Here is a 12,642-nt window from a genome sequence, read left to right as displayed (position 1 = left end):
GATGGGTCGTATTTTCCAAAGACAGCCACACCACCCCACAATACAGCCCCATCCCACTTGCTCTTATTGCCATGGAACACTGTCCTCCTCCATTGAGAGGTGGCATCTCCGTTCCCTCCTCCTGGATCCGTGTGGGTCTGGCTGGGACTACAGCAGGAGCAATGCTGCATCATCTCTGAGACCAGGTAAGAAAAGGCAAAAATAGCTTCTGCTGGCTCTTTCCTGGAATTCTTGCCCCTTAACCCAGCCACCATGCTGAGAGGAAACCCAAAGTAGCACAGGGGGAGGTGGCCTTTGCAACAAGAAGACTGAGCCCACAGAGAAGCCTGCATAGTAAGGAACTGCATCCTCAAGCCAAGAGCCAGCATTAAATGCCAGACGTGAGCAACTGAGCCTTCAGACCATTCTGATCCCTGCTCTGAGCCACCCCAGATGATGACCGCTCTGCCCCAAGTGCAGATTCTGGAGCAAAATAAATACTGCCTTTGTTTTCAGCCGTGAGCTTGTGGACAGTTTGTGATGCAGTATGAAATAACCAGAAGAGAGGCAGAGCCAGAACTGAACCCAGCAAGCCAGCTTCAGAGCCTGTGCCCCTGGCCACCCGGCGATGGTCTCTGCCGCCTGAGAGACAGGACAGAGGGGGTGAGAGCCTGGGCCTTGAGGCAAATGTATCTTCATATACTCATTCTCTCATTCATTCATTCAATAGGTGCTTATTTACTGCATCCCGAGATAGTGTGATTTATAAGAAATACATGTTTGGTCTTTGTCTACCGTTCCTGGCTCACAGCTCCCCAAACCCTTGGAATTTCATAAGTGCCGAGAGTGATAAGGGTGTCCTGTCATGTGAATGAGGTGACTTTTAGAAGCACCAAGGGTTGGAGGCTGGTTGCCAAGAGAACCAATCATGTGATTAGAGGGTTGGAACTTTTAGTCCCACCCCTGACCTCCAGAGAGCTGAGAAGAGCAGGAGACTGATTCAATCGCCAATGGCTAATTTAATCAATTGCGGCTATGTGAGGAAGCCTCCATAAACATGCACAAGGACAGGGCTGGGAGAACGTCCGGGTTGGTGAAAATGTGGAAAATGGGGAGAGAGCATACCCTCTCCCCTCTCCCCACACACTGTCCCACACACCTCTTCCACCTGCCTATTCTTGACTTACATCCTTTCATAATAAATGGGTAATCTAGTAAGGAAAATAAACTCTGAGTTTGGGAGCTGCTCTAGCAAATTTCCCCAACCTGAGCAGGAGGAGGTCCTGGGAAGCTCTTTTGCATTGTCAGGGGTCAGAAGCACAGGACAACCTGGGCTTGTGACTAGCCTCTGTTAGACTGAACCCTTCCCCTGTAGAACACAGGGCTATCTCTGGGTGGGTCGTGTCAGAATCGAGTTGAATTCTCATTATCCCTGTTGGTGTCCAAAAATTGTTTCATTATATATAAGGCAAGACTTACCCATCCAATCACAACTACAACCACACACACACACACACACACAATGGAATTGGTCTCAGACCATCTCTGCTATGTTCCAGACTCTGCTAGTGCTGAGGATAGAATGGTGAACAAGGCAGATCCCTGCCCCGCGGGGAATGGGAGGGAGGAGGTGAAAGAGGAAAACTGGTAGGATCCAAAGGTGCCTGGGTGTGTGAAGAGACCTGTTTGGAGAGGGTGACTGGGACAGCCATTCAGAAGGGGAGACAGCAAGGACAAAACAGTCCAGCTTTGTGAAGAGTGAATGGAACAGCAGCAAATGTAAAGAACAGAGCTGGCGGGCTCCGCTACTTACTAGCTCTGTGATCTCGGGGAAGTGACCCAGCCTCTCTAAGCCTCTACTTCTTCATAAAATGGGGATACTTTCAGAACCCACGTCATAGCATTGCTCTGAGGAGCCAAGGAGCTAACACATGGATGGTGTACAGTCCAGGACCTGGCTCAGGAAGAGCTCCAGAAATATAAATGATTGTGGTGACAGGAATTATTCGAGGCGAAGGGCCCCCATAGAATGCTCAGAGCCCCCAGAGACCACTCTGCTCCCTATCAGAAACTGCTGGCCACAGCAACCAGGACGTGGACAGTAGGGGGGGCCTCCCACGGCCGCACTGATACTCGGGCCCCTGGGCAGCAGGGGGGAGGGTTCAAGTGTGTGGGGCACGCACACACTTCCCTGAAGCATGCTGACACATACAGCCAGGCTTCAGTCCACCCCTTGCAGCCGTTCCTGACTCATCTCCTCAATCCAGGGCTCATCCACCTGCCACTGGATGTTCAGAGCTCAAAGGCTGGGGCTGGAAGGTGCACCAATTATCCCTCCCAGGCCCTGCCCCAAAGGCAATGCCCCTTCCCCACCCTGAGTCAGTGGGGAAGAAGCAACTCCCTCAAGGCAGAGGGAGGTACAAGGACAGGAAACTTGGAGAGAGGGCAGAGCACCGCAGGGCAGAAGACTCACGAGCCACAGGGGGCCAGGCAATCATGCTGGGGCCAAGTATCACCAGCCATCAGACCTGCATCTTTGAGGACTCTGGAGGGCGCCCAGTGAGTGGCCGACATGCATACCCAGGGGAAAGCAAAGGAACATACAACAAAGCACAACAATGCACACAGGGACACACACATACAGAGATGCGCAGCAACGTCCCCTCCAGACACGCGTGCACAGCTCCCTGTGCCCAGCCGCCTGTCCCTCCCCTCCTGGTCTTGCTCACTACTGGTCATCTCATCAGCAAGGTCCCCCAGGGGCCTGTGCCTGCTGCCATCTGCTGACCCAGACCTGGCAGAGCCCAGTCAGTAGACCAAGCATAATTCAGGAAGCAGGCTGCCAGGCCTGGATCGGAACTGGAGAAAGGGACGGGAAACCAGCTGGCTCTGAGACCCCAGCACGGCCAGGGCCAGGGGCTCAGCACATTCTGCTTTCAGGCCGAGTCCCCCAGAGCCCAAGCCTTGCCTTGGGGTCCCACCTGCCATGGGAGTCCCTGTGGCAGGTGGAAAGGAATCCCCCTTATAACTATACACAAGTCCTGAAGGGTTGTGGCAAGCAGAGCAAAATAAAAAATAAATAAATAAAATAAAAACCAACTACAGCATCGCTGATTAAGATCAGACATGAAGCAGAACTTCCTACTAGAGAAGCACCGAAGCACTCAGAGAAAGGTGTGAGCAAGAAGAGACAGTCATGTGGCTCCATAAAGAAGTCCTCTTTAAAAAGGGAAGAGGTGGTGGGGACGACGCCTGGGTGGCTCAGTCAGTTAATGCAACTGAAAATGTTTTTCAAAACTAAAAAAAAAAAAAAAAAGCATCTGCCTTCAGCTCAGGTCGTGATCCCAGGAGCTGGGATGGAGTCCTGCATCAGACACCCTGCTCGGCAAGGAGCCTGCTTCTCCCCACTGCCTGCCGCTCCCTCTGCTTATGTGCTCTGTCTCCCTGAAAAATAAATAGATAAAATCTTTAAAAAAAAACAATAATAATAAATAAACAGGGAGGAGGTAGATACACCAGCATTACTGATTTTTTTTTTTTACTAGATTTATTAAAAACAAAAGGAGTCCCAAATTGCAGAGGTCAGAGAGATCTTTAAATGGCTGTAAATGAAGATAGTGGCTGCTGAACATCCCTGGCCTGGGCTGCATGGGACCTTGCCTGCAGGCAAAGGGATGGATGCAGTGACCTCTGGGCTGCCGGCCTGAGCTGCCTGGGCATAAGCACGAGGCAGCTGGACCCTGTCTCCACTGTGTGCCATCTCCCTGAGGGGGTGGCATGTTTCTCAGAAACAGTGGGTAGGCTAGGGACACCAGGGCCACCATGGTACATAGCCTTGGCAGAAGCACATCCTCAACAGGACACAAATGTCTGCAGACAGCACCTAGGCTGCCAGAGCAGGTGGTATGGCCAGAGAAAGGCTGGGAGCCCTTGGGGGTCAAAGGAGGATGAGGAGGCCAAATCTAGGTGCCCCACCCTGAAATACGAAGCCTGTCCGGCCTATGTCCTGGGACCACCAACTAATTCTCAACCACTGTCATCCCTCATCTCATGCTAACCCCCGTCGCTCTCCCAGAGGCCCAGCCTGTCCCTGCCACCTCGGGCACCAGGCTGCCTACCTCGCCCCACAGGCCTGGCTCCTCCTCACTCTTGGCCATCCCCTCCCTTCTCTTTCTGCTATTTTCTTTCCCCTTCTTCCATCCCCTGTACTGAACTCCCCACTGACTGTGGCCCAGACCAGTGCCCACCACCATCTGCCAACTCCACACGCCAGCACCTGCCCTCCTGCCACTCCTCTTCCAAGTACTTGCTTCAAGCCGCCCACACCCCCTCAAGTCCCACTGCCCGCTGCCAGGGACAAGCCCAGCAAGAGGCACCTCCGAGCAGCCGGCCCGGGGGCAGAGCAAGCTGGCTCCAGTCCACAGACTGCACTGCAGGACATTACAGGGGATCTGGGAGATGGGGCCACAGCTCCAGAAGGAACTGCCTGGGGCAGGTGTCTGGCCCTAGAACCCCAGATTCTACTGCCAGGGGCCAGGGGTGGGGAGGGGGGTACATATTTAGAGGTCACTTAATCCACCTCCTCCCCCACTCAAGTGAATGAATGTCTGAGCTCCCCACAATGTGCGTTCTTCCCAACTATACAGAAATACATTTAAGGACGCATTGCCAGGTTCAAAAATTTAATAAATACCTTATTTAATGCTGATAATCCCCGATAAGAAAACTGAGGCTCAGAGAAGACAGGTATTTGCCCAAGGTCATGCAGCATGTTGGATACAGTATGCAGCTTCAAACCCTCTCTGCCACATTTCTTACTCCAGCCACTTCAGCAACAACCAGCCTTCTGCAGCCTTGGAGCTGCAGCACACGGCCCTCATGCAAAACTTCACCAAGGGCTGTGTGGGGCCTTCTCTAAGGCTTCAATGTGGGACGCCCTCAAGAACCCACTTGGGCCTCACACAGGTGTGGCCTGGAGGCATGTGGGAGTTACTGTCCACGGAATCATCCTGTCCAGTGGGGAAGAGAGCTGATGGATGAATGCTTCCCTGTCTCTCTCCACAATGGGGCAGTTCTGAAATGCATTCCATAAGGCTCCTCAGGAGACTGCCCAGGACAGACTGGTGGTCAAAAAAATAATGTACTCTGGGGCACCTGAGTGGCTCAGTTACTTAAGCGTCCAAATGTTGGTTTCTGCTCAGGTCATGATCTCAGGGTCATGGGATAGATCCCCAGACCAGGCTCTGCACTCAGAGCCTGCTTGAGATTCTCTCTGCCCCGCCCTTCACACTCATTCTCTCTCTCCCTAAAATAAATAAATCTATTTAGAAAATGCATCCTTGGGGCACCTGGGTGGCTCAGTTGGTTAAGCATCTGCCTTTGGCTCAGGTCATGATCTTCGGGTCCTGGGATGGAGCTCCATGTTGTCAGGCTCCCTGATGCGGGGGGAGTCTGCTTCTTCTTCTCCCTCTACTTCTCCCCCTGCTAATGTACACACACACTCACTCTCTGTCTCAAATAAATAAAATATTTTCTTTTAAATTCATCCTTGTACTGCTTTCCCCTTTTCTTTTTTTTTTTTTTTTTTTTTTTTTTTTTTTTTGGCAAACTACATCCAACATGGGGCTTGAACTCACAACCCCGAGACCAAGAGTCCCATAGTCCCATGCTCCATAAACTAAGCCAAACAGCCGCCCTTCGCTTTCCCTTTTTCCCCTTCATGCCCTCTGCCGTACCCTTGTTTCCCAAGACCACTTCCCAAACAAACCACCATACACAAGCCTTTCTCTCAGCTTCTGCTTTGGGGGAACAGAGGTGGAGACACAGTGAGAGGATGGTGGGGCTGGAATACGAACCCAGGCTTGAGTAACAACAGGGCCTTTATGCTTAACCAGCTGTTGCTGCTATGACCATCCATCCCAGGGTCCCTTTTCCTCAAGGTTCAAGTCATCCTGAAACAGCAACTCAGCCACACTTGCTCCAGACAAGGTACAGGAAACAGGGAGAAGAGGGTATGAGGGTACCTGCAGGAGGAGGGTCATCTCTCTGGAACTAAAGCCACCTCCCTCAAATTGCTTCAACACCCTAGGTTGAGCAGGAGTCTCAGCTAGGTATGCATCTTTAACATCTGCCTCTATCCAGAAACTTCTGTGGCTCTTCAGCTCCAGTCCCCCATCCCAGCCCCCAAACAGGCCCCCCAAGTGCACCCCCACTCTTCAACATCTTTCAAAGGAGAGGGAACCTCAGATAGCTTCTTGAAGCCTGAGCAGCCAGAATTAGCAGAAACCCACACTGCCTCACCCTGGGACTCAGAAAACCAACACACCTGCTTGGAGGTGAGGACAGAGCCTCCCCCGACTCCTGCCCAAGTCACAAAGATGTGATGGGACTTTCCTGGGAGAAATCACTCCTGGGACCTCACAGCCCTGAGTCACTCCCAGCCTCCCTGCCCCACCCCACCCCTACTCTGGCCCCTGTTTGAATCCTCCCTAACCCGTAGCAAAGAGGGGGGTGGTTCTTCCCTCTGCATGGGAAACTGAGGCTTGTGAGGCTTAAGGTAAATTCAGTGTCACAAAGCATGAAAAGAACCCAAGAGTCCTGGCACCCGGCCCAGGACAACCCTATTATTCCCTTAGGGAGGCTGCTCTGAAGGGGACCACTCAACAGAGGCAGATCTCCAGCATTCAGAGCCCAAACCCCACTTGCATATCAATGCCCTTTGGTTAAGAAGGGTGTAGAGGGAGCTACAGGAAACAGATAAGGAGGAAGAAGGATGTCCCCCCAGCCAGCCTGGTCCAGACATGCAGCATCTGGTCGTGGCAAAACCAAGTGGACTCTACACAGTCCTGAGGTCCCCTGAACACACACCTGCCCTAGCCCCCCACCCAAGGCTGGCTCTGCCACACTCCCTCACTCAGGGCCTCCAGAAATGAACAGCGGGCTGGTAGCCTGCCCTGCCCCTGTGGTCCATCAACGCCTCTCTGCCAGCACCCCGCCATCCTGGCTGCCTTCTCCGCAACAGGCACAGGTTAGAGTGAGGATGGGGTGGGATTTATGCCCGTTGGAGGGGGAAAAAAAAAAAATTTAACCCAGACTAGCCCCAGGGTCCCCCTGGATTCCTGGCTGTTTCCTTCCGCCACCACCTGTAAACACCCCACCTCTGACCTCCACCTCGGTCAGCTTCTCTAGCCAAAGACTTTGACGGGAGCTGAGCAACGTCTCTCACACACACACACTGATACGTGATGTGTGTGCGCAATGCCCCACCCGCATGGATTGCCGGGGACAGTCACCCCATCTCCCAAACAGAACCCATTACGCTTAATTGCCCTGTAGAACCGCACCACAGAGCTCGCACACGTACGAGCTGCATTTCTCTTTGCAAACACACGCATTTACACTCACAACATCCACCCCGATTTCACGTTCAGTCACACCCAGGACTCGCGCCCCGACCCAGGCTGTTTCTGGAATCAGCCCCGGACCCACTGACCTTCTCCGATGCACGGCGCCCAGAGCTCACTTCTCGACGTGGACAGAATGTCAACAGTCAGCCACGGCGGCGGCTCACCCCGCCCGTACGCCCGCAACGGCGGCGTCCTACTGTCTCCATCCGGACCCAAGCCCCCTCCCGGCCGCGGGCTTCCCTCGCAGCCCGCCCAGCCGCGTGCGCCGTCACCGCGGCGCGCACACGCGCGCGGCCGGCCGGCGGCTGCGAACGCACAAAGCTGCGCCTTCCGCCACCCGCGGCCGCCCGCACACCTGGCGGGCGCGCCCCCAGCCGCCCGAGCCGCGCGCCCGCGCCTGCTACGGGCGCGCCCGGCCCGCTCCCCTCCGCCGCCGGAGACGCCGCGGCCCGGGGCCCGGCGGGGCCCGGCCCGGCCCGGCTCCGCTCGCCCCGCACGCTGCTGCGCCCCTGCAGAAGGGGCGCACAGGGAGGGGCGGGGGGCGGGCGGGCGCGGCGGGGTGGGGGGTGCGGCGGGTCCCGAGCGCGGAGCCCGCAGCTGGGAAGCCCTAGTCGCTGCCGGCGTTAGGAAACTGCCTGAGGCGGCTCCTCAGGAACAAAGGCGCGAGGCGGAGCAGGCGCACCCAAGGGACCCCGGGGAGAGGAGGGAACAGCCCACCAGCCCACAGAAGTTTCTGGAGCGTGGGGCCCCGGGGCTGTAGGGAAGGGAGGTGGGGAAAGATCCCTAGGTTCCTGGTCTCCAGCTTTGTGGGGGTGGACCTAGGGAGGAGGTACAGTGTTACCTGGACTTGGAAGTAGGAGGCCTCTGGGATCACCAAACCCCTGAAACTGCCCCTGCTTTGCACCTGGCACCTGGGAGCTTTCCTTCATTCACTCCACAGACTTCTTTCCAGCTTCCGCCAAACCAGGGACGCTCCCGAGGTTGAAGGGGTTGAAGAAATGAAGGGGTCCTGTAGGCAGCCTTTGGGATGCCTCAGTCCTTTTCTTGGTAACCTCCACACCAGGCGGCCTCTGGAACATGGCTTATACACCTCAGGGATGAGAAGCTCCCTCCCTCAGGAGGCAGCCCACACCGTCCTCAGGCAAATCTAAGTGCTAGAAAGCCATTCTTAAGCTTCATGGAAATCTGCCTCCCTTCTATCTGCTGACCATGGCATCACCCTGCTGTGGCCACGGTGGCTTTCTGCTTCTAGAATATACTTAGGGCCTTGTCCTTGCTGTTTCCTGCCCCTGCAATTCTCTTCCATCACATCTCCTGTGTCCCCTTCCCCCATCCACCAGCAGCTTCTCCATATGGCTGCCCTTTGTGTCCTTCAGGACTCATCTTCTCAGAGAAGCCTTCCACCTCATCCAAACCCCCCCCCAAACACACACACACTGGTTACACTTTCTCGATGCCCTGTTTTAGCACCTTCAGCACACTGATCGCCATAGGGAATTCTCTTGTCTATGTGTCTGTGGTCTGTCTCCCACTAGAATATGTGCCCCATGGAGGCAGAATCCTTTTCTGTCTCACAACGAGGCCCTGCAACACCAAAGCCTGACTCAGAGCAGGGTGAAGGAAGAAAGGAAGACAGAGGTGGCCAACCCATGGTCTGAGTCCCTTCAGCAGCTCTATCCATCATCCTGAAATGCAACCTGCTCAGCCATTCCAGGGTCATACCCGGCATGGTGTTACCAGAGAAAAGGCACTCAGTCCGTGCCCGCCAAACAAATGAACAGAAGAAGGAAACTTCCTATTAGAGGAACCTTCCTCTGAGACTCAGAACGGCAGGGCCTTCCCTTCCCCTGCCCTGGATTCTGCCCCAAGCTCTTACAGCCTCGAGATGCGAGCATGTTCTTAAAACCTAAATCATGGGGCTAGACCCCAGCTTAGAGGCAGTCAGAACCCATCAGACACCTCTGAGTCCCTTGTCTCACTCCAGGTATAGGCAGGACTAGAGGCCAAAATAAATTTCTCATTCATCCCTGTTAAATTGTACCTGCTAGACTTGGACTTAGGAATCCAGCCTCCAGGGCACTATGGATCTCAAGTCTGCCATCTTGTCTGTTGGGGTGGTGCCCAGTTCCTGCCACCAGCAATGTCACCAGCTCTCCATGTGGAGCAGGATGCAGCCACTGGCAGCCCACTCATCAAACTCAGAACTAGTCTTCTGCTCTGCCACCATCAACCTACTTTCTAGTCTAGAAAACTAATCGGGAAAGCAAATAAGCTTCTCCCAGCAGAATGGGTTCTCAGGAAATTCACGTGCTGAATTCTCAAATCCTCTCTTTAGAAATCAACTCTGAAATTGACCCAGACAAATCCTGAGTTCCCTATATACAGTTTCTGGAGTTATTTCCTCCTTGTCAAGACAGACATTACCTTAGCTGTCTCCTGCCTTTGGGCATGTGCCTTATTCTCTGAGAGGCAGGGTGCATGGTGGTTACATGCATAGCAACTTACTAGCTATTATTTAACCCCTGTGCCTCGGTTGAGTCATCTGAAAAATGGGGAGAACAAGAGTACTTAAATCAGGGCGCCTGGGTGGCTCAGTGGGTTAAGCCGCTGCCTTCGGCTCAGGTCATGATCTCAGGGTCCTGGGATCGAGTCCCACATCGGGCTCTCTGCTCAGCAGGGAGCCTGCTTCCTCTTCTCTCTCTGCCTGCCTCTCTGCCTACTTCTGATCTCTCTCTGTCAAATAAATAAATAAAAATCTTTAAAAAAAAAAAAAGAGTACTTAAATCATAGCCTTGTTATGAAGATTAAATCAATTTATTCTTACAAAGTATTTACACATGACACATAATAAGCACTCAAAACGTTAACTATTAATATTCTGTCACAGAAATTATCACAGAGTAAGGCAGCCTCCTCTTCAACTCCCCTGGGATGGAGCCTTCCCAAGTATGAGAGCTGATTTTATTCCAAACGGCTCCATCCCGTCTTAGGATTGCAGCCCTCCTCCAAGGACTCAGCTCTACTCCTGTGACTCTTAAATGCGTTCTTGGCCTTCCACTCAGAAGACAGAGCAGCTCTGTCAGCTCTGGGCCACCGGAATGGGCAGGAGGTCTCAACCTCCTCTTCTTGCCTTGTTGTTACCCTGGGCAGGTACAACTGGCCCACCTGTCATGGAGTCCAGGAGGCTAGCCTCTCTCCCAGCCTTCCTACAGATTCTGTGCCTGCATTGCCCTTGTTTGTCTTTCCCCCAGTACCTGCTTCATGAACTCCTTCTCTGACACAGAACCTCAGGACACAGCAAAGAACAAGCTGGAAAAAGCCCTGCCCTCATAAAGCTTACATGGTCGGGGGAGGGGCGTTGTCATGGACAATGAACAAATAGGCAAACAAGAGAATGGCTCTCTCTGACAAGAGAATGTCAGATCATGGCACGCGCTTTGAAAGCAAGGAGAGAAGGGGAGGGAGAACCTACTTTAGTATATCAGAGGGGAATGGCACACAGTAGGGTTTTGCACATTGCCTGCAAGTGACCTGACCCTGTGGCCTTCCTGTCCATGTGTCACTAGCCTCTCCCACACCACACCAGCCTCTTTCTTTTCCCCTGCAAGCATTCACTGATATACACTCAGAATTTCATTTTGGCACCCTTCCTAATAGTCTTGCCTCATGCTCCAGCGAATTTTCTGTCTTTTCTGTACATTATCTGAAATCCAACCTCTGGAATCCAGGACGCTTGTCTGACTACCCATTCATTAACTACTGAGAGTTCCCAGGTGGCCCGAGTCACCCTTCCCAGAGTTCCTGTCACTTCCACATCATCATCCAATTCATTCTTCTTCCAGAGTGTCAGACCGATATCCAGAGTACCCAACCAACTCGCTATTTCCCATACCTACTGAAAGCTTGATGAGACAAGAGAGAGCACTGCTCTTAGCTAAACAGGATTGCGGGCAGATATCTAGGAAGTGAAGTCTCCCACCAACTTCTAAATCTTATTCCTGGGGTCATCTGGGGAGCAACGGTAGAACACTACCCCTGTTCTCTTGTGGGCCAGCCCATGACATACCCCCCCAAATGATACCACCTCCACTCTTCTTTCATTTAAACCACCCCAGGGAGGTGTGGCCAGCTCATTCTTGGCTGTGAGGGTCCTGCTACTTTAGTTCCCCTTGAGGGGGAATGTGGAAGAAAGTTCAAGATCAGGTCTAGCAAAAGCCTTGGGAAGGGGGTGAGGCCACAGCAGGTTTACCCAGGATCCCTGTGGAGACCACTAATGCTTGTCACATCTATCCAGTGTGGTGGAAGAGAGGGCAGGAGCCTGGGAGCAGGAATCTGGGTCAGCAAAAGCCCTCTTCTCCCAGCCCCTCACTCAGACGCAGGCTCCCAGCTGGACGTCTGAGGAGGGAAGGAGGAGAGGAGGAAGGCAAGACTAGCTCCACCCACCCAGGTCAAGGAGGGGTGGGGAGGCTGCCCAGCCAATCTTCCAGCCACTCTTCCTCTTAAAGAGGAACCACCTGACTCCTAGGCCTTAGAATTCTCTGCAGGCATCATTTCCCTTGAGACTCATGGGCGCCTGGGTGGCTCAGTGGGTTAAGCTGCTGCCTTCAGCCTAGGTCATGATCTCAGGGTCCTCGGATTGAGTCCCGCATCGGGCTCTCTGCTCAGCAGGGAGCCTGCTTCCATCTCTCTCTCTCTCTCTCTACCTGCCTCTCCATCTACTTGTGATCTCTCTCTATCAAATAAATAAATAAAATCTTTAAAAAAAAAAAAAAGAAATCCCTTGAGACTCATGATCTTCATGATAATCATACCCATTTTACAGAGGAAAAAGCAGAGGCAGTGAGCTCCCTCAAATCACTCTGTGCCTTCTAGGCTGAACTAACACCCAGGCTGACATACTCTTTCCAGAACGCTGGGAGGAGGATCCTCTGCCAGTGAGGGCAGTGGTCCCCATGGCAGATTTGCAGACCTGTGTGCAGCTAGCTACATAAGTACGACCTTTGGAGAGTAAGGGCTGTGGGTCCCTTTACCTGGAGGGAGACTCAAGGTCGGCACGGCTGAGGATACGATGCTGCTGTGGGCTGTAGAGCCACTGGAAGGCTGTCAATGTCCTCTCCTCAATTCGGAACCGTCCCTCCTGCACGTACCTGTGGGCAGGACAGGACAGAGTGAGGAGATAGGCAGGTCGTGCTCTGCACAGCTTCTTTGGAAAGTTCACTCGGCTTGCTAGAAAAAGATGAGGGGTACCTGTCCCCAA

The 12,642-nt window shown here is 53.4% G+C and overlaps 1 protein-coding gene across 2 annotated transcripts in view; it reads right to left on the bottom strand.

The window, feature by feature from the left end:
* The window catches only part of RAP1GAP2 (RAP1 GTPase activating protein 2), a 206,283-nt gene extending 193,846 nt beyond the window's left edge, over positions 1 to 12,437 (bottom strand). The window contains exon 1 of one of the 2 annotated variants that reach the window (XM_045070200.1): positions 12,416 to 12,437. The gene's annotated coding sequence lies outside the window, so the exon portion shown is untranslated. Of the gene's footprint in view, positions 1 to 7,471; positions 7,652 to 12,415 lie in introns of those variants that run through there. The other variant, XM_013053481.2, reaches the window with a different exon arrangement.
* Between the last annotated feature and the right edge of the window lie 205 nt (positions 12,438 to 12,642).

Source organism: Mustela putorius, unplaced genomic scaffold, assembly GCF_011764305.1.
Source record: "Mustela putorius furo isolate JIRA1106 unplaced genomic scaffold, ASM1176430v1.1 tig00003962_pilon_pilon_pilon, whole genome shotgun sequence".
In the NCBI taxonomy this organism is placed as follows: Eukaryota; Metazoa; Chordata; class Mammalia; order Carnivora; family Mustelidae; genus Mustela; species Mustela putorius.
Note: the sequence above shows the minus strand (reverse complement) of the source record. Positions and strands in the feature narration are given on the sequence as shown.